General features: G+C 38.1%; 1 protein-coding gene across 1 annotated transcript in view; it reads right to left on the minus strand.

Moving 5' to 3' along the window:
• Nucleotides 1-19798, minus strand: part of LOC128502658 (protocadherin-11 X-linked-like) — a 111869-nt gene that overhangs the window by 62173 nt on the left and 29898 nt on the right. The gene's annotated exons all lie outside the window — the stretch shown is intronic.

Here is a 19798-nt window from a genome sequence, read left to right on the forward strand (position 1 = left end):
AAGGATTGCTCTTTTCGAAGGGGACATCTGCGTTCTCCTCTTCCGTTTCTTGTGAATTTATATGAATACAGACATTTCAAGATAAACCAGACTTTAGCACTGGGAAGAAAGGTAATTAAATTCTGTTTCCAATGACAACTTAGACACAACATTGTCAAGGTTTACAACCGCAGCTCCAGCAGAGAACCGCGGAACGGAGCAGCCGTGGAACGATATCGGCTCCTTTTTGCGCCGCAATTAAACGCCGCGTTCCTTTAATTCATATGTATGAACCAAATTGAATTTTTTTTCTTGGAATAAATTGTGAGTCATTTGCATCGGCTAAAAAAAAAAAACTCAGCCTCCTGTTTCTGCGCCACTCCGAGTATTAGTCCGTGTAATTAATCCAGATACAGTTATATAATCACTTAGCGGATAAGACCCATTCGGCACATCTAGTTTGCCCGTCATTTAGCGGATAAGACCCATTCGGCACATCTAGTTTGCCCGTCATTTAGCGGATAAGACCCATTCGGCACGTCTAGTTTGCCCGTTTCTTTCCATCTTTGATCTCGTCTTAGATTCAGGAGCCGTATGCCTATCCCATGCATGCTTCAATTCTCTCACTGTATTACCCTCTACCACTTCTGCTGGGAGGCTGTCCCACTTATCAACCACCCTCTCGGTAAAGTAAAACTTCACTATGTAACATCTAAGCCTCTGACCCTCTAGTTTTAGAGGATGGCCTCTTATTCTAACAACTCTCCTCCTTTTGAAATAAACGCCTCTCCTGTACTTTAATAAATATATAACAATAAAACAATAAATATCAATAAAATTAAATCCCATTATGCATTTAAAGGTTTCTATCAGATCTCTTCTCCCTTCTTTCCTTCAAGCCAGGCGTATTAAAGACATTAAAATCTAAAATGTTAAAATTAAAAATAAAATTAAGATTTTCTGTGATAATGTTAAAGTGCTTTTTTATTCATGGTGGAATATTAAAGGGCTATAAATCAATAAATAATCATCATCATAATAATAATAAATACAGTTTTTCTTAAGCCACGCTATATCGGCTGAATTCATAAAAAAAAGGACTTTTGCAGAAAGACAATATTTAATTGCTTTAATTATGTTTTTGAAGTTCCCTCTGGTTATCCTACAGATTTAAGGGGATGACAGCAAGAATTAGACAAGATTTACAGGATAAAAACGATCATAAAAGGATGGCAGCATGTACGGATGGAAGAAAGGCAACCGATACGATAAAATAATCTTTTTTTATATGTACAGTATAGAGAGTACCTATAGATCACCTCTCTGGCACTCAAAGGGTCAAAAGAGCCTGATTTACCAGCTGTGCTTTATTCTCGGACCAGGAAGCCCCTCATAGGAAGGACCCCCTATCTTACCCTTGTTGACTCTTCCTGCTGAGACGTTGATAAGCGTTAAAGAATCCATTCTCCCCAAATAGCGAGGTTAAGTTCACGTCAAGTGCGGTTTTTTTTATTAGGTGTCCCTTCAAGTCAGTGATGTTAATAAAAATTGATTTTTTTTTTCTTCTTCAATATTTGGGATTGTAATTAAAATGCAGAGTAACAAATGCAGGGTAACCTTAGGCGACCTTTGTAGGTGACACACTATCACAACGGGATCCTATCGACTTGGATATCGGTGTTTTGTTTGTTCAACACAAATACCAGGAAAGATTCGCCACGTTACGCAGAGCCCCACCGGGTGCCTTAAATCCGGCTACAATTCGGCAAATACTTAAGAGATGCTTACAGAACATTGTATTGCTGTTTAATAGGCATTGCCGTATATATATATATATATATATATATATATATATGTATATACCGTGCTTATTATATCTGTAGCTATATTTATTTAAACATACATCACCCTTCAAAGGTTTGGGGTCACTGAGCTGTTTTCATGGAAAACGAGGACATTTCTGGCTGTAACGTAATTGCAAAAGGATTTCTAACCATCAATTAGCCTTTTAAATTTGGATCAGCGAACACAATGTGCCGTTGGAACACAGGAGTGATGGGAGTGATAAAGGGCCATTGGAACACAGGAGTGATAAAGGGCCATTGGAACACAGGAGTGATGGGAGTGATAAAGGGCCATTGGAACACAGGAGTGATAAAGGGCCGTTGGAACGCAGGAGTGATGGGAGTGATAAATGGCCATTGGAACACAGGAGTGATGGGAGTGATAAAGGGCCATTGGAGCACAGGAGTGATGGGAGTGATAAAGGGCCATTGGAACACAGGAGTGATGGGAGTGACAAAGGGCCATTGGAACACAGTAGTGATGGGAGCGATAAAGGGCCATCGGAACACAGGAGTGATGGGAGTGATAAAGGGCCATTTACAGCATTAACCCCGACTGCGCTGGATTTCTGATCCATTGTGGATTTCTGATCCATTGTTTTAATGAAATAAATGTGCTTTTGTTTTTTTTTAAAAAAAAAGGCTAGATGGACCAAATGGGTCTTATCTGACGCAAACATATATATTTTTTTTTGTCCTGGAGCAAGATGCATGACATTCTGGCAAAGTGCAGAGTGAAGTAGAATCGCTTAAGAGCCAAAACACATTTTCTTTGGGAATGCTGGCCCTTAGGCAGAATACCAAATTACAACTAAGGTATTTTCCCTTTGTGTTTTAAAAGAACTAAAATTCTTCTCCCGAGGTCTTTTGACCCCGACGTGGCCTTACGAGGATCATCGACACCGTGCTTCAGGTGTTCTCCCAGCCACCCAAACCTTAAGTGATTAGAAGAAGCTTCATATTTCATTGGGATCCTCCGCTGGGTAAATCCTGCGTCTTTGTGTGCCGCATACTAATGGCGTTCCATGCGGCCTCTCTGTCTCGGCTCTTGGCTCTCTGTCTCGTGAATACAGCCTCTCGTGACAAGTTTTATGTGTAAAAGGGTCCGCTCGCCAAGACCAGACAGCGGCACAACTCCCGTCCTCCATTATCTTTAGAATAAAAGCTAGTTGAGGAGTTCCGACGCTGAAATAATAGATTTTCTATGTGTTTTTGTCTTCAAAGCAATCCCCGTACAAATTGGAGAATGAAGGAAATGCTCGGACCAACAAGTTTTAGCCATAAACCAGTCCTGTGTTTGAGTCACGTGACAATTATGTGTTCCCGGCAAAAATTAAGAATAAATCAAAATTTTACATGATTAAATATTATTTTAGAAAGGGTTTGGATGTTTGCCGCAACTAGGAATGATGTCATAAATATTGTATTTAATTATAAAAGTGTTTTAATTCGAGTGGGAATTTTAGGTCCCAGTCTGGTTCATACTACGCAAAATTTTAAAAATAATCCCTAAATATCCCTAAAATAATCCCTAAAAATCCACAATTTATCATAATTAAGTAAATCATAAGCTTCCCTTTCATCTCTACATCAATATCCATCATATCCAGTAAAATAAAATGGATCTATCTATCTCCATCACTTGGGTTGGGGGCATTTTCTCCGGATTAATCCGGACAGTACTAAATACGAGACTCAAATTGTCCTCATCCTCAGTTTTAAAGGATAGACTCGTGGGGGTCTCGAGAGCTCGGTAAAGTATTTAATCTATAAAATATTCCCACTGCAGTGCCATAAAATGCACGGTAACCTACAAAAGAATCTAAAGGGTATCTTAAGTAGTCTGTCGGGGGTAATTTTAATATAATTTTTAACAATTTTTGATGATCAGCACAGGAAACACAGTTGACGGGCTGTTTGCCAAACATTAATTGGTAAGGCGAGGAATGAATGGGAAAATATTACGCGCACAATGAATGCTATCGTTACTCTGCAGTGATCGCTGTGCTATTTTGTTACCAATTAAGAACATTGGGGGTTATGCATTATGGCTATGGGCCCCCCTGGACAATCTAGTGGTATGATCCACGGTAGCTACCGCAGTACCCTCCTTATTGACCTCACTATTAACCTTTAGAGCTACATATTGCAAATCTATGGCTGCTATAATGCACCAAACAACACAAAATTGGCAGAGGAATCCTTTTTTGTTATTTGTGGCAGTATAGGTATAATATATCTCAAAGAAACGTTGGACCATTTTGTGCGTTTTCTCATTGGACAGCACAAGAACTATATTTAGATGTATCATGATTTTTAGTATTTTTTGACCCAATAGGTTAGACCTAATCTGATAAATTAAAGGCATAAGCCATGGCCAAAATTAGACCCAGTCCCAGAGCCAACAATTGAGTTGAGGCCACCAACTATTGGTTGCTACATTCCTCAAGAAAGATTCCGAGCAGACTCAGGTCCAAAGGAGTAGTGGCTAAGGTCAAGTTGGCAATCCTGTACTGGCTCCTTTCTCCTACCATTGAGCAACCAATGTCATAGTCCTACCATAGTCAGGCAACCTCAGTACGGAGAAAATAAGGCCTTATGCTTCTCGAGGCTTTGAATGCCTCCTGAGATGCTGGCAACGAAAGGCAAAAGGCAGAAAGTGTTCTGGGACGTAACAGGGTTAAAACTTTACAGAATATTTTCTTCAAAATAGAACAATAAAAAAAAAAAAAGCAAAATGTTGTCCTGCTTCTGCTTCACTAAGTAAAATTGAGCTTCCTTTTTTTCTAAGAAGAGGTATAATGGCAAGGACAATATATTTCTGGGGACACAAAGATTGCATGTAATAGCTCATGGTACTTTAGTTTTTCAAAGTGACAATTGTAGTCATTTCATGTGATGCTTCAAACTGGCTTTTTGTTACCCTTACAAAAAAAATGAATGTTTCTCCCTAGATGTAAACCTAGGTTGGGTTTTGCTACGATATCCAAGCACTGGTTGTACAAAACAGTGGTTCCCAACCTAATGCGGGGTTTAGTAAATGCCACATTCTATTCGATTAGGGATATTTGAAAAAGCATGGACCATTGGCGGTGTGTCTTATATTGGGTATGAAATATTATCATTACAGATGAATTACCATTTGAACAATATTAAACAAATCAATAATTGGGTTTTCCCTAGGGGCTTCTCTGAGTTTCTTGACCACAGCCCCAAAAATGCTCTTCCAAAAACATCTAGCATAACAATGGGTATAGGTGGCATTTGGCCCTGACCGGATCCTTTCTGTGCTCCTTGTATTTTATTTTTTTTCTTCTTCTTCCACTAAGGTCCCCGTTGGCATCTGTTGAGTTGGATTGGACTGGATGGATAATGTGTATCGAGTGTTCGGTCTGCCAAGGGTTTGGGCTGTGATTTGGCCGGTGTTTACCCCATCGGCCGACGTTTCCAACACTCAATAAACCGAGCGATTATAAAATACATATAGCGTAAAAGGAAATAATAGCTGATCTCCATGAAATAACGAGGCCTCTTTGAACACCCTCGTATCATCTGTTCTGATGCGAGAGAAAACGACATATTTAACATATAGTAACAAACAGGATATAACGCGGGACTCCTACGTTCTTCTCCGCTCCCTGCTGTGCAGCTTCTTAGGCAGTGCCAGAACGAGCATGAAGCGCAGATTTCCAGTAACCACTACTAAGGAACAAAGAAACTGGAGGACAAAAAAAAAAAAAAGAAGAAGAAGGAGAATACTTTCCCTGCAACTTCATTCAAGCCTCATTTAAAATTCCCATGTTAAATAATTTAGCTTGGTTAACCCCCTTTGGCATAGCGCTGCATTGGCAAGAACGCTTCAATCCATCAACAGATTAAGTGGCTTCTGAATGAAGCTGCCAATATCTGCCCATTGAATTGTCCTGACACATTTATATATATATATATATATATATATACATTTATATACATTTGTATCAAATAAACCAATGCGTCTGCCCAAAGGTAAATTACTACAGAATACGGGCAAAGACATGCGCCCCAATGTATAGATGGCTAGCCCTTGTTGGTCTTCTGATGTTTCATATAGTCTTTAGGAAGCCTGTACCTTTCATCGGGCCAACATAGCAAAAGATAAAAGGTTAGATAAGCTTTCGGGACCTCAGAGGTCTCTTCTTATAGAATGGCAGACCAATGAGTGGGGAGTCTTAAATGCATGCGCGACATTAATAGAAAGAGATGGTGGTGTAGGGGATCAACATAAAGATATACCGACAGGTTAGGAGATCCTCAAAGATGATTGTTATTAATTTAGCAATTTCTGAATTCATTGAACGGCATAATTCCTAACGGCTTCTCTAACTCTGATTTCCATATCAAACGTCCTCAAGAATTACAAGCCACGTGCAGTCTTCATAAATCAATTCCTTTATGTTAAAAAGCAGCGAAGGCGACGACTCTCTTTTAAGACGGCTCTAGAAAACGTTACAATTATTAATATTCTATTTGTTCCCCAAACTCATACCAGTTCCAAAGATTACACAGCGGTGACCCTTGCGTGTCATGTTACCAGTGAACCCACAGAGCTTGCCGTCTATCCGCTGCTATAAGTACAGAGGGAGTAGGTCGCCGGTGTCAGATTTTTAATACCAGTGGACGATTATCAAATAAAAATGTCTGGGCACTCTGCATAATTAAAAAAATGCAAGAATTGCTAATCAGTCGCCTTTTTTTATTATTAGTGCCACGCTGATTTAGCACACGCTGCTGGTTTGCTAATGAAAATAATTTGAACAATGGAAAGACTTTCACCTCTAATCCATAAAGCTGGCAGCCAAATAAAACAGAAGCGTGTATGTATACGGGTTTACGCAAACTTCCAAAGTCGATCGGGGCGGAAATATTTACTATTTAAACCGCACGCCTACGCAACACAAATTATTTGATTTTTTACCAAAAAATGAATACACGAAGAGAAGCAATTTGTGCCTTCTTTGTAGGGTTTGGAACTTATTTGTTAACGGTGTTATGTATGGCAATCTAGAATATCGTGTGTGACCTACACATGACTTTGGTGTATCTGTACATGTAACAGAGTTGTTTGGAAGAATAGTAATTGTGAAACGCGTATCCCCTGTGCGTTGGCTTAGAACGGTCAGCCTTCTCTTGAAAGGCTTGAGGGTCGATAAGTGATTTCTTGCGTACTAAGGCAACAGGCTTTATACTGCCAGATCCAATCGCACCGGTGTATTCTGAACTAGGGCCAGTGTGCCGGTTCGGGGGACGGCTGCCCCCTCTGTTTTTCGGTACTAGAGGCAGATGGCCCTATTGAGCGACGAGGCTCTGCATTACACTATTGCTCTTATGGACCACTTGGGAAGATCACCGATCTCCCTTTTAATGGACCCATATACACTATGGAGAACCTTGCCTAGCTGGCACAGGCTCCACAATGAACCTACTCAACACTGTGCTTCCTGAAAAAGCAGTGTGCTGGGATATGACATCACATTGTTTTTCATGACATCATATCCTTGCATTCTCCATAGACAACGGCCGTAGTGGTAAGTGATGGGGAGAGCGCCCAGCCCAGATCCATTACTGCTTCCACCAAAACCCAAACAGCTACCTATCCAGGTCCTAGCCACCTTCTAACACTGATAACATTGACTGGTCTAAAGAATATCAGTTTCAGCAATGTGGTATTTATGACCCAACATAAAACATCTCCTTATCATAATCGTTTATAAGATTTAAGGTGAAGAACATATTCTTAGAAGAAAAGGGTAGCAGTAAGCGAAAGGATGGGTGGACAAAATGTTGTTTCAGAACAATATGGGGAATAACACACAATGGACACTTCATTTCAGTATGTTTTTGTGCATTCTTCTGTGTTTACAGTTGACCTTTAAAATAGCTCACAACATCACAGAGACTAATCAAGGTATTTTTACAGAGAATCAATGTTGTATTTTCTTTGACATATGGAGAGTCATTTAAAGATCACTTTGGATTCACTCCTGTCGGAGAATAGTCAGGGGGAATATTCCACGTAGAATACCAGACACAATTTCTTTTTTTTTCTTCAATGTATGCGGTGCGAAATAAACTCCAATCCCAAGATGTTGATGCCGTAAAAATGATTTTGAAACCAAAGAGGAATAAACATCGAGAAGGTTTATCGGAAGCAAAAAAGAATAAACTAAATAATAAATATATAAAATAAACATATAAAATGTATAATAAAATAATGAAATAAAAATACTAAACTGAAGGGGCTCTTCAGCATTTTCTGTGTTTTTATTCTACAAGCACCCACTTTTCAAACAACCTTCATGTATCTCGGCTTTTACTATACCAGGTTTCAACACTTCTAATAATTGAGTGACCACGTTCTCTTTAGGCTCTCTTTAGTTTTATGTAAACCGGGGGTGTCAAAATCAGTCCTTGAGGTTCTTAAGCTTGTCAAGGTTTATCCATTCATTTAACATTAGACAATGGACACAATGTATCACTAAGCAGACTATGTAGTATTAATGTATGGCCTTCATGTCCGACGTCTTTGACTGCGAGCAGAATTTACATTTACTTAACAAATTTGTAGAAGGCTTTGTAGCAGATTAACCTTCCGGGTTTCTGTGTGGAGCTACTAACATTATTTGATAAAAAAAAGGTATCAGCGTTGACTAAGGACTCAACTTTCTCTTGGGCTAAAACAGCTCTGTCCTTGTTTGGATCAAACGGAATCCTGGGAAATTCTGGGTCAAAGTGCTACATTAGTATCAATCAGCAGAAAGTTCTTTTGGTTTGACTCGGAGTCCCCCCCTCCCCAATAAATACGACTTTATGAAAATATGTCTCTTTTTGGTTGATTTATTTTGATTTATATATATATATACTGGAAGGAAGGAACTTTCATCTTAAACATGAAAAAGGTTACTTTACTCTTTGGACAGTTAAATTGTGGAATAGACTCCCACCTTTGGCCAATTTTGATCAAGTTTGGATGTTTTTCTAGATATGAAATGGATAAAGGGTTATCACGAGTAAAAGCGGGTAAGGTAATGTTGATACAGGGCCAGTCCGACTGCTTTGGAGTCAAGAAGGAATTTTTTTCCCTTTTTGAGATGACGTTACTGTCTCAGTGGACTTTTTTGCCTTCTTCTGAATCAACTAATATGGGTTTCTGGAATGGTGGACTTGATGGACTTTTATGTCTTTTTTCGACCTAATTATCTATGTAACTATGTAACTTTTCCTCCAAATTTTAGTGACAGAAAACCATTCACCTACAACTAATTATGCTTTCTTAAGTGGCATTTAAATGTTTTTGTGCTTGGATATATATCATCCTACTTGTTTCAAAAAAGCATGATGTATTAACACACTCGCGCTAAAAGAATTATGTCACTTTCGGTCTAATAACCGTAATTATATGTCCTTTGAAAAAAGGGACACGGTTACAAAAGGTACTTTAATGACAATGCATTTTCGTTTCTCTTGACAATTACGGCCTAGTGGAAGAAATCATTTTGTATCTTATTAAAAAAAAGTCTGAATAAGACGGTCCAAACAATGAACAACTTTTACAAGGTCAAATCTTATCTGCTGTAAATGTCTTTGGCAAGAGGGTAAAAGTGTTTCAAAATTCCAGAATCTAGTACTTTACATGCAAAATGCGATTTGAAAGGAGATAGAATTTTAAAAGGACTTTCTTAAAACAGGCAAAAAAAAAAATGGTTTCCAGCTAAAATGTATTAAATATGGGTCCGAAGAAGTAATATTTTATGGCTTTTAAATTGTGATTTTTTTGAATCCATCTGTTGTCGAACAGTAATTCAACTACTCAATCGCTGGGAGCCGGTTTTAGTACCTCCTGTACCTAAAGTAACTGTTTCCACAAAGAAAACAAAGGCAGAAAAACGCTGTTTGTGTTGGAAAGGAAGCGTAGTAAAGAAGAAAAAAAAATCCACACGGGGTCCTTAATGCATTAGGTTATGTTTTGATTATAAAAATAACACTAAAATAGCTACAGAGACCACTTTTTAACAAAACAACCTTTTTTTCCCCTTTTATAAAAAATCCAGCATGTGTGAGTGGAAAAAAGCCAGCGTGTTCGCTTACGTGATACACATGTTGTTATGGGGGTTTTTTTTTTGCCCATTTATTGCCAAAAGGTATAAATCTCTGGATTTATACAGGATTCGGAGAACTGGACTAGAGGAGAAAATTGGTTCTGGCACTTTAAGGCCAGCAGCCGTTAAATGATGCACATGTGGCCACTGGATGCCCGTGGCCATACGATACACTTCTTCACTTGCACGGCCCGTGGCCATACATTCAAGGACCACGACTGCCACACCAGCAGCAGTAAGTAGCCTGTTCCATCTGGCACTGGCCCACCACATAGTTGCATGGCCAGTACAAGCCTGATTTAGTATATATATAAAAGGTACGCTCAGCGTGTCTACATCCAATACCATTTCTGCAACCGAAACATTGTGGAATATGTAATGCTGGAAATAATGTATTTTATTTATATATTCAAGGTTCTGCTAGAAAGGATACCAAGGACAGGACTCTGGAGTGTTTTGTTTACGTCAGTTCATTGCCGGGGAGTCTGGACCGTATGCAGATTAATATGAAAGATGCGCCATCCGTAAAATATAAGGTAAACCCTGAGCAGATCTGTCAATCAAGGAAGGTCAGACAGTTCTTGCAAACAATGTTTATGAAGGAAGCTTTGCAACTTAGATAAAGTCTTATTTTTCCCATGATCCATCAGTGAATTGGTACTGTAAGATCCATCAGGAAATTGTTACATTGGTCCCGGACTCTACCTGCATTGTTAGGAGGCAATACATGAGACCTCACTGCCATTGTATCAAGGGGAGAGCTGCAGAAAGATGGAGGAGCTCACACACAGCAAGAGAGAAAATATTTGTATTATTTTAATTAATTATTTAAATTGGGTTCAGAATTTAGGTTACCCAGAGCGCTCCATCTTCTGGGGGAGTGGCTTGGTATAGAGGCGGGGCTAGACCCAGATCACTTTAAATAAGCTGGAAGTGGGTGGGGGAGTGGGCGTGACTCGGAGACCCAGGGAAGCAGCACTTCACCCATGTACATGTTACGTGATGTTTTTTTTTTGTTTCCCTTGTCACTTCCTGTACTGTGCATGATGCAACAGGAAGTATAAATAAAATAAAAAAGTATGGTATTTCTTAAAACACATGGTGAAAAGAGTTCAATTAGGGTGCAAAACCGTATTCTGTGTCTATTCCGACTTCCTACTCAATTAATTTCTAGCAACGGTTCGTTAACAGTGTGTGAAATATGGAGCGTGAACACATTTCAACAGGTGACTCAAGTAGATGAAGTTCATACTTCAGTGGGACCCCCTTTGAGGGGGCCGTAGAAGATCTTGGTCTTTTTAGATGTCGGACTAAGAGAGAAAGAAGGGGCTACGCATCTCCTTTGTGGATGGGCTGGCCTCAAAAGGCGAATATCGAGGGCCTGGTGCCCACTGTGGCCCTACACTTTGAAGCACTACTGTCATACGTTTCATCATCAAAGTGGAAGCACGAGGCACCTCTGGCTTACAGAAAGAAAAAATAACCGTATGCAATTCATCTGAAAAAGAAGGCTTCTTTCTCATGCTTTTTAAGCCAAGAAAAGAATAAAAAAATAAATAAACAGCATACTGGTCTCGTACATTGTATGTAACAAACTATGCACAGCTTAGAAAGATATTACTCTTTGAAATAGCAACGAGCCTTGGGTTTCTTATCGTTAATAGCCTGATCCCAAAGAGAAAAGGGGAAATGCAGTGAGGCACCTCTGAAACTCTGATTCTGCATAAAGCAGAGACATACATTATCAGCATTACTTTCTGCTCTTTCAATTTCATAAATAATAGAAGAAATCTCTTCTATGGTAATTGCTTTGCCCTTACTTTCCAAAAGGCTTTTTACAAAATGACACCGCAACGATCCCGACCAAAATTTTGGAAAACAGCGACTGTGATACATTATATCACTATTTAGAAAGAATGTTTGGGGTTTGCTGTACGATTCTAATGTATGCCTGGCCCATTCCAAAATTACGACTAATTTAAGCCTCAGGTTTATCTGAAATGTATCTTATGACGTACCGCTCCGTATAACCATTTGAAGCCAGATAATTTAATGTGAGCTATAGTATTCATTTACTTTTTCATTTTTTTTTTTTTTTTTTTTCTTTTCATTAATTCTTCCAGCCTTTTCATACAGAACAGCACTTAAAATGCTATTACTTTTTATAGACCATTAGCTCTGCATTTTACCTAGTCTACTCAGGGAAAAATAATAATAGAAGAAAAAAAAAATACTAAATCCTCGTAAATTTACTGCGTTAAATTTGCATTATTTTTAAATTTGGAGTTTCAAAGCCACTTTGTTGAATGTTGGATAATTTTAAGAACATAAACAGACTTACAGATGGTCCATACAAAAGTCTTACGATCCAGATTGTATAAATAAGAAACATCAGAGGCTTTGATTGGGTAGAGATTGGTAGTGATGGGCATTAGGTGTGAAGTCCATTTAGGAAAGCTATGGCACACACCTCCCTAGTATAAACGTTCATTGACCACCTGATAGGGCATATGGGGGGTTATATGTCGTTGAACGTAGGCATTCAGGGTTACAACAATTTAATTTTAACACAGTTAATGCTGATTCGGAGAAAATTCTGATTGCATTCAGAGTCAAGTTTGTATTACTTTTTGGGAAAAGTCTCATCTAGATTTTTTTTTCTTTTGGCTGTTTCTGGATCAATGGAAATGGATATTTGGAAGGACTAAACCTCACGGGCGTTATATTTTTCTAATCAGCCTATGTAGCTATATATTAAACTTTTTGATGTATAACCCACCGCTAATACTAATACCAGGTATATTTAACATTGATTGCCACCTACATCAACATATATATTATTCATATATACATGTATTTTTATATAACATTATATCATATGACTAATTTATATTCCAATTACATGTGTACAGCAAAAAAAAAAAAAGACTATTTAGCAGTTCAATTAATTTACAAAAACAGCAAATTTAACATTTTGGGGGAGAAATCTAAAAAAAAAATATATATATATATTGTACGCATTGTACAGTACTTTATTGTAACACTGGAATGTGACGGGATGTTATTTCTTTTCATGTGCCTTAATTAATTTCGCACGTGCTTATACAACATAATAAAATGTTCAATAAAAAGCACCCATTTGAAATATTTCCATCAATTAAGTAATATTTTTCTTACAATTAGGATTGATTAACATTCTGGAAATCTTAGCATTCGCTTCCCTTGGAATCGCTCTGCAGAAATAAATTCTAGTAATATGTTTACAGAATAGGTTTGAACAAACAGCGCACCCCCCCCCCCCTACAACGCATCTAATGGTTTTTCTAATTAATCTGTTTTTTATTAACAAACTAAACACAATTGCGTTGAATATATTAACGTCTTCTATATGTAAAGCTCACAGCTGGGCACTGGGTAATTTTAATTAGCAAAAAATAGCTTGTTTTGGGAGATCTAGTGTCGTGGTGACACCTTATCAAAGAGAAGCTTAGGAAAACATATACTCAGCGCCTTATGGAATTGTCCCTAGGCAACGAATGTAAACAGAGAAGCCGTAACCCTATAGCCAAGTCGTTATCACTCTCTGTAACAAGAAGATTCATTTAAAAAAAAAAGTGCTAAGTCGTCGAGTGTTTGTGCCAGACAAGCAGCTCATTGCAACCCAACACATTGATTTAAGGTGGGATTTCGGCCATGGGAAAAAAAAAACCCAAAGCAGGGTAGACAATTGGTACATAGTCATTAGAACAGAATTATGAAATAAGGTTAAATTTAATATGTTTTTAAAAAAGCTTGTGCCAAGTGCACTTGATCGTTCTTAGAAATGTTTAGACCTCCAATATAAAAACCCAACACGAAGGATCTTATTTATTTATTATCAATACCTGCAATAAAAAGATCAATTAATGATTTTGGAGTCACATTTATCCAAAAATAAAAAAGATGGGGTGTTTTTGAGAAATATGACTCTTGGTGGCCGTGTTGCAAACCCTGGGTTTTTAGCTTCATCGTGCCATCGTGTCGTTGGCCATCACAATTTAATTTATTGTCCCATGGAAATCTTTCTCATTATTATTATGATTTATTGTTTTATATAGCGCCATCAAATTCCGTAGCGCTGTACATATGGAGTCAAAAGTAATCCTAAGGGTTATTCTTGGCAGCATTTGTTTCTAATATAACAGAATCAATTGTTGGGTATTCCACGCATAGATAATCAGTGTCTTTGCCAGAGGTTAATACAATAACAATATTAATGTAATTAATAATTATTGTAATTAGTAATAATCACAGAAAAGGAGGTCAGGAGAGCAGGGCTTGTAGCTTGATGCAGCTTTCATCTGCTGTTGCACGTCCGCTCCAACTGGCAGACAAGTTTGATTGAGTTTATTGAAGTACCAAACATACATCACACGTCAGGCAGACATCGGCGCAGCGCACAACACAAACATCCGCAGCTTCGCCGAGGACATGCAGCATTTCTTACTATCGATAACAAACAGTACCGAAACAGAATAAAAGGAAGCGACAGTAATTACATCATGCAGTGAAAAAAATAAACACTTAGCCGTTCCGGGGGTGCAGAAATGGTGGTCTTCTGGCAGGAATAACAATCGAAGTGGAGGGAGGTCAAGTGGAAAGAAATTTGGAAAAAGTCCAAGAGCTGAGGGGGTCAGGAAAGTCAGGATTGAAATGATCCTTCTCCTCAAGACAATGTCAATGTCCCAAGTGTCATGTTGTTATAGGACAGTCTCGATATTTGGCTGACCCATGTTGCAACACCAATTTTACGGGTAATATCAGTGAGGAACCTCCATTACAGCACCCACATGGCCGCCTTGGAGTTGAGTGCCCAGATAAGCATTCCTCCCACCCCATTCCTCCCTGCTTCTAGCCATACAACACAGGTGATCGGATTTGGAAAGCTGAGATGTTCGGTCAAGCATAAGGATCACTGACTTTGAGTATTTTTAAATTCTTACTTTTTAAATTACTTAAAGTGTTCTAGCCCCACTGGCGACATCAGTTGTAAGCCCAGAAAGAGCTGTAAAAACACAGTATACTGCTTACTATTGTTATGCTATCAAACAGTAATTATCAACAAAGTGCTATTCACACATTGTTGGTAGAATACTTATGTATTTAATATATATTCACGCTCACAATTCTCCCTAATTGCAATGGCGCTACAGAATCTGCAGGCGCTCTATAAATAAACTTTAATGTAACTCAAAATATTCAATAATAGACATCCATTTGTAAAATGTATATATATAGAATGTTTTTTTTTTGGTTTATTCTATACATATACCAAAAACTTAGATGCTCGAGTATAAATGGTGTTCGGTCCTGTCTATAACTCAGAAGATCCAACAAAGGCATCAGATCTCTTTCTCATTTCAAATACATGGATCGTTTCCCATAAAATCTCCAAAATTCACATAAAAATAGAAAAAAAACCACTCCAGCCTCTTCTTACCTTCTTCCCAGACCGAAGTCAAGGAAGGGGTCTTCTGTGGTCTTCTCCGATGAGGATATCCACCAAAGACTTTTATTAGTAGCCAATTGTTTTTGGACACTAATATTAGACCTTGGCTTAATGGTCTCTTGACAAGGGTAAGGTGTAAAGAACACTAATGTTTATATGTACTTTTACTTCTCTGATGACTAACAGGAGGAGGAAAAAAAAATATGTTTATTTTAGATGTAAGGTTAAGGCTAGAAAAAGAAAGTAATTAGCTATCTGAAAAATATATGAATTTCTGGGTTTTCTTTCAAAGGGAAAGATATATTTTTCAATTTAAAATTCTCTAAATGCCTTGAAATGTTAATAAACAGAAGTGAATTTTTTTAAAAAATATTTACCCTGAGGTTATAATAAAAAAAATAAACTATTACGACACTTACAAAAAATAATAAATATAAAACGTGAGGTTTTTTATTTTTTTTTTTTAATCCACAGGTTTTCGAATAATTAGTGAACCCTTCCAAAACTCATTATAAATACATCAAAGCATTTGACACTACCAAATTACAAAGGCATTCGTTTAAGATCTGTCTTCAACTACCCCAAGTCCCGCTGATTACCCACTTTATGTTTCCTTTAATTATTAACATCAAAAATGCTGAATTATTCAGCTAAGGTCTCCAGGTTTTTACATTTTTTTTTTTTTTCCTAAACAACTTTCGCACTCATTAAGATTACTTCCCTTATTAATTTTCACCGAGTTAAACTGTCTTCTTCAGCATTATATACTTAATGATTTGCCCTTTTAAAAGTTGATAGCAGGCAGCCAGCTAGAGAACATGTTCACAGAAAAGGTAAACCTTTTCACGGCGTCAGTTACATTGTCTTAAAGCACATTTGGCAGACGGCTGACAGTTGTATCCTAATTATTCTGTATGCCAAACCTTGAATGTGTGATTCAGCATATCTCAGACATACGGAGGAGAGAGAAAAACATATTCCTATTCTTTACCGCCGCTACTAATCACAAATCCAACCTTTCATCTATCAGATATTTAGCAGTCTTGATATAGGCGATGAAAAAAACATATTTAGGGCACACAATTTTTTTAATGGTAAATTGCTGTTTTGTGTTTCTAGATAACATAGCATTTGCGTAGTTAAGAACCTGTTAGTAGGTTCTGTACTTCATTACTGAGGTCCCATGAGCATTGAGGTCTCCTTCATCCTGAAGAGGACCTATCAACCTCTGGTTGCTGTGAACGATATAGGTGTCTATCAAAATCTAACTCAATGTCCCCAAAGAAACTTAGATGTCAGTGTAGAGTGACCTTGCCAGAAGCTGTCCTACCAGACCCGAAATAATTAAGAAGGGTGACTCAGTTTCTTTGACACCACAGACAACATTGTACAGACCCCGTTCTACTCTCTAGACAGTAAAGATCTTGATAATGATGACGAATGTTGATCGTTTGATCTAAAGTTTTGAACTCTAAAGTGGGGAAAGATAGGTTAGGTTTAGCTGGTGGGGTAGTTGTCGGGGAAAGGCTTGCAATGTTTCATAGGTCAGGTTCCTTTAGCACAAAGCAAGGATAAATGTTTAAAAAAACAGTCGCAGTTTCCAAAGTCCACCTTTTATCACTTCCCATGAACACTCTGGGTTTGCATGTTTGATCGTGAAGATCACGGAAGAAGATTCTGGAATATTTTAATTAAGGGCTGAATAGTTTTGGTATTTCCCCAAAATGATAAATTAACTATAAGCCCTATCCCCTTTGATGGCACTGATTGCCAAGCTTATCGCTGTTTTTTGGTAAATTTTTACTTATTTTACAGTAAGAAAGTAAGTAAGTAGCAGCCACTCAATAGACTGGCCGTCTTGAGGCTCAGTATATGAAAAGCTCTGGTGGTGTTGGGACCTGCTCTTCCAAGGCCATTAACAAATCCAAGACAATTCAACGCAACTCTATCCCAGGCTACAGTAGGACTGCACAAATATTTAAGTATACAATTTATTACTAATTAAGTTTAATAAAATAAACCTTTAATAATGCTTTTATGTTTGCAGTCCTATTATTACCTGAGCCAGTCATATTGGATATCTTTACAGTTGGGCAGACTGGATGGGTTCTGCCATCACTTTCTATGTTTCTATCTTACATTAACCTTTAAAAGATGCTTTCACCATACTTGGAAACTCTCTGGGTTTGACTCAGACTCTCCGGTCAAAGCTCTGCTTCACAAGGTCTCAGGGTCATTTTCTTCCTTTTTCGAGGACAGGGCGGTGTCACGCCCCACCCACTTTCCCTTCTCCACGCCCAGTTCCCTCCCACTAAATGCTTTTGTGGTAGTCCCACCCCTAAACAAAGCCACTCCTCCTCCAGAAGAGGGACACCCGACCATGCTTATCACTTGATCTTTGCCAGATGCCACATAGAAGGTGGACGATTACCAACAAGCCGAGCGACTCCGTATAGCACATAGCTGCTTAAAAATACAGTTTGCAGACAGAATCCTCCAACTATGCAAATCTCCCTAGAAATGTTTATTCATTCAATATTTGATCTTTATAAGGCTATGGTAATCTCAAATCCCACAAAACTGTCTAGCGCAATTCTTAGTTTACGAATGCTGCAAGGAAGGACCGAGATGATCAATTTTATAGTCACGCATAGTTCACCTTCGGCAATGAGAAAGTTTAATGGTTTAATTGAAGTGTGACAAAATCTAAAGCTTCGTGTTTGCAAACAGTTTAAATGGAAGCATTTCTAAATCTCTTTCAATTTCCACCTTTTTTTTTTTTTTTTTTTTTTTTATGTTTTACTAAACTCCGCATCTCACAATTCTTTATTTTTCTTATTTGCACATCATAAAAGCAAACTGCATGTAATGAGTTATACTATTTTGCATTTAAGTTTACAACACCACATTAGACATTTTTTTCTCGTATTTAATCTGCCTTTTTTTTTTTTACATTTTGTTTAAGGTTTTTTATTTCGGATTTGCCAATTTAGCTGGTTTAGTAATGGACTGTTAAATCACTGTCCCTCGTGAATCTGAAGTTGTCTTAAAAAAGTTCTCTAAGACGTTTCTTGAGAGTCTAAGCATCTTGTAAACATTCCAGCCTAGGATGCTTTGCTAGCTGGTTAATCGTTCACATCCATAGTGTTCTAGCCATAGGCCCCAGAATCATTACCCTGTCGCAGTATTGTAAATGTTTTCACAAAATGCTGAAATTTACATCCCCCCCCCCAAAAAAAAAAGTTAAGTATTTTTTTTTTAAGTGGAATTTATTCGGCGTTTATTCAGATGGGTTCTTTGACCATTTGTTTTCCATTCCCTATTGTTCAAAGGACATGGATATCACGAAAACAAACTGATTCTCTCTACCCGGTGGCGTAGCCGTGCGAGCTATCAGTGGAATGTGAATTCAGCTTTCTTAAATGGAGCATATTGAGGCATGAAAGAAAGTTATTGGATTTCATGGCTGCGAGGCAGGGGACTTAACTGCTGACTATGGCTGGCATCAGGAGAAGGAGGAAACAAATAGATTTTTATAAAGAAAAATATGTTTAACCTCTATTTAGACCGGTACTCTGACCCTATGGGTGCCGTTAGAGTAGCCATCTGCCCCTTTCCTATATCTTTTATAAGCCTTTTTACGGCTGAAAATGGAGCCTCCGAGGTTTAGGAAGATAACACTACTCTTATTCTATCAACGAGACGGCCCATTAAAAGTTATCACTAACTTCTACAGGCTCGGACCGCTATACGTTAAAGAAAGCTCTGGTCTCACTATGACCATTCGGACGAGATGACAACATGTATTCTATCTTTGTTGGAACAAACACTCTATGGAGGGCGGATAATTAACTCTTTGTCTGAGTAATAAATGGATTCTTTCCCTTCTTTCTTTTGAAGGCACAGCATTCTAGCGTTATTAAAGTGCGTCCAGAGACCTAAGCGCCGGACGGAAACACAACACAGTGTTCCACCAGTTTGTCTTTTTTTGGGGACTCTGGGGTGCATTTTATGCCATAAAATACTCTAATTAACCCTTTGAGTACCACCAACAGCATCAATTGACTTTATTCCTCTGAAATCTAGCTTATAGAAGATCTGTAATACGAAAGAGATACTGGGATAACATAACTCATTTAGGTATTTTTCTTTAGAATGGTGGATGCTAAAACTCAACTCAATAAACAAGAGGGGTAGATGCTGATAAGCAATGTTAGGGGAGTTGTTACTTTGCTAAAAGCGTGATAGGTAAGTGGAACAGCCTTCCAGCAGAAGGGATAATTTAAATATGCATTGGATGGGCATATGGTTATTAAGTATAAGACAAGATCGAGGTCCAAACAACTACTACT

This window comes from Spea bombifrons, chromosome 8 (assembly GCF_027358695.1).
Source record: "Spea bombifrons isolate aSpeBom1 chromosome 8, aSpeBom1.2.pri, whole genome shotgun sequence".
In the NCBI taxonomy this organism is placed as follows: Eukaryota; Metazoa; Chordata; class Amphibia; order Anura; family Pelobatidae; genus Spea; species Spea bombifrons.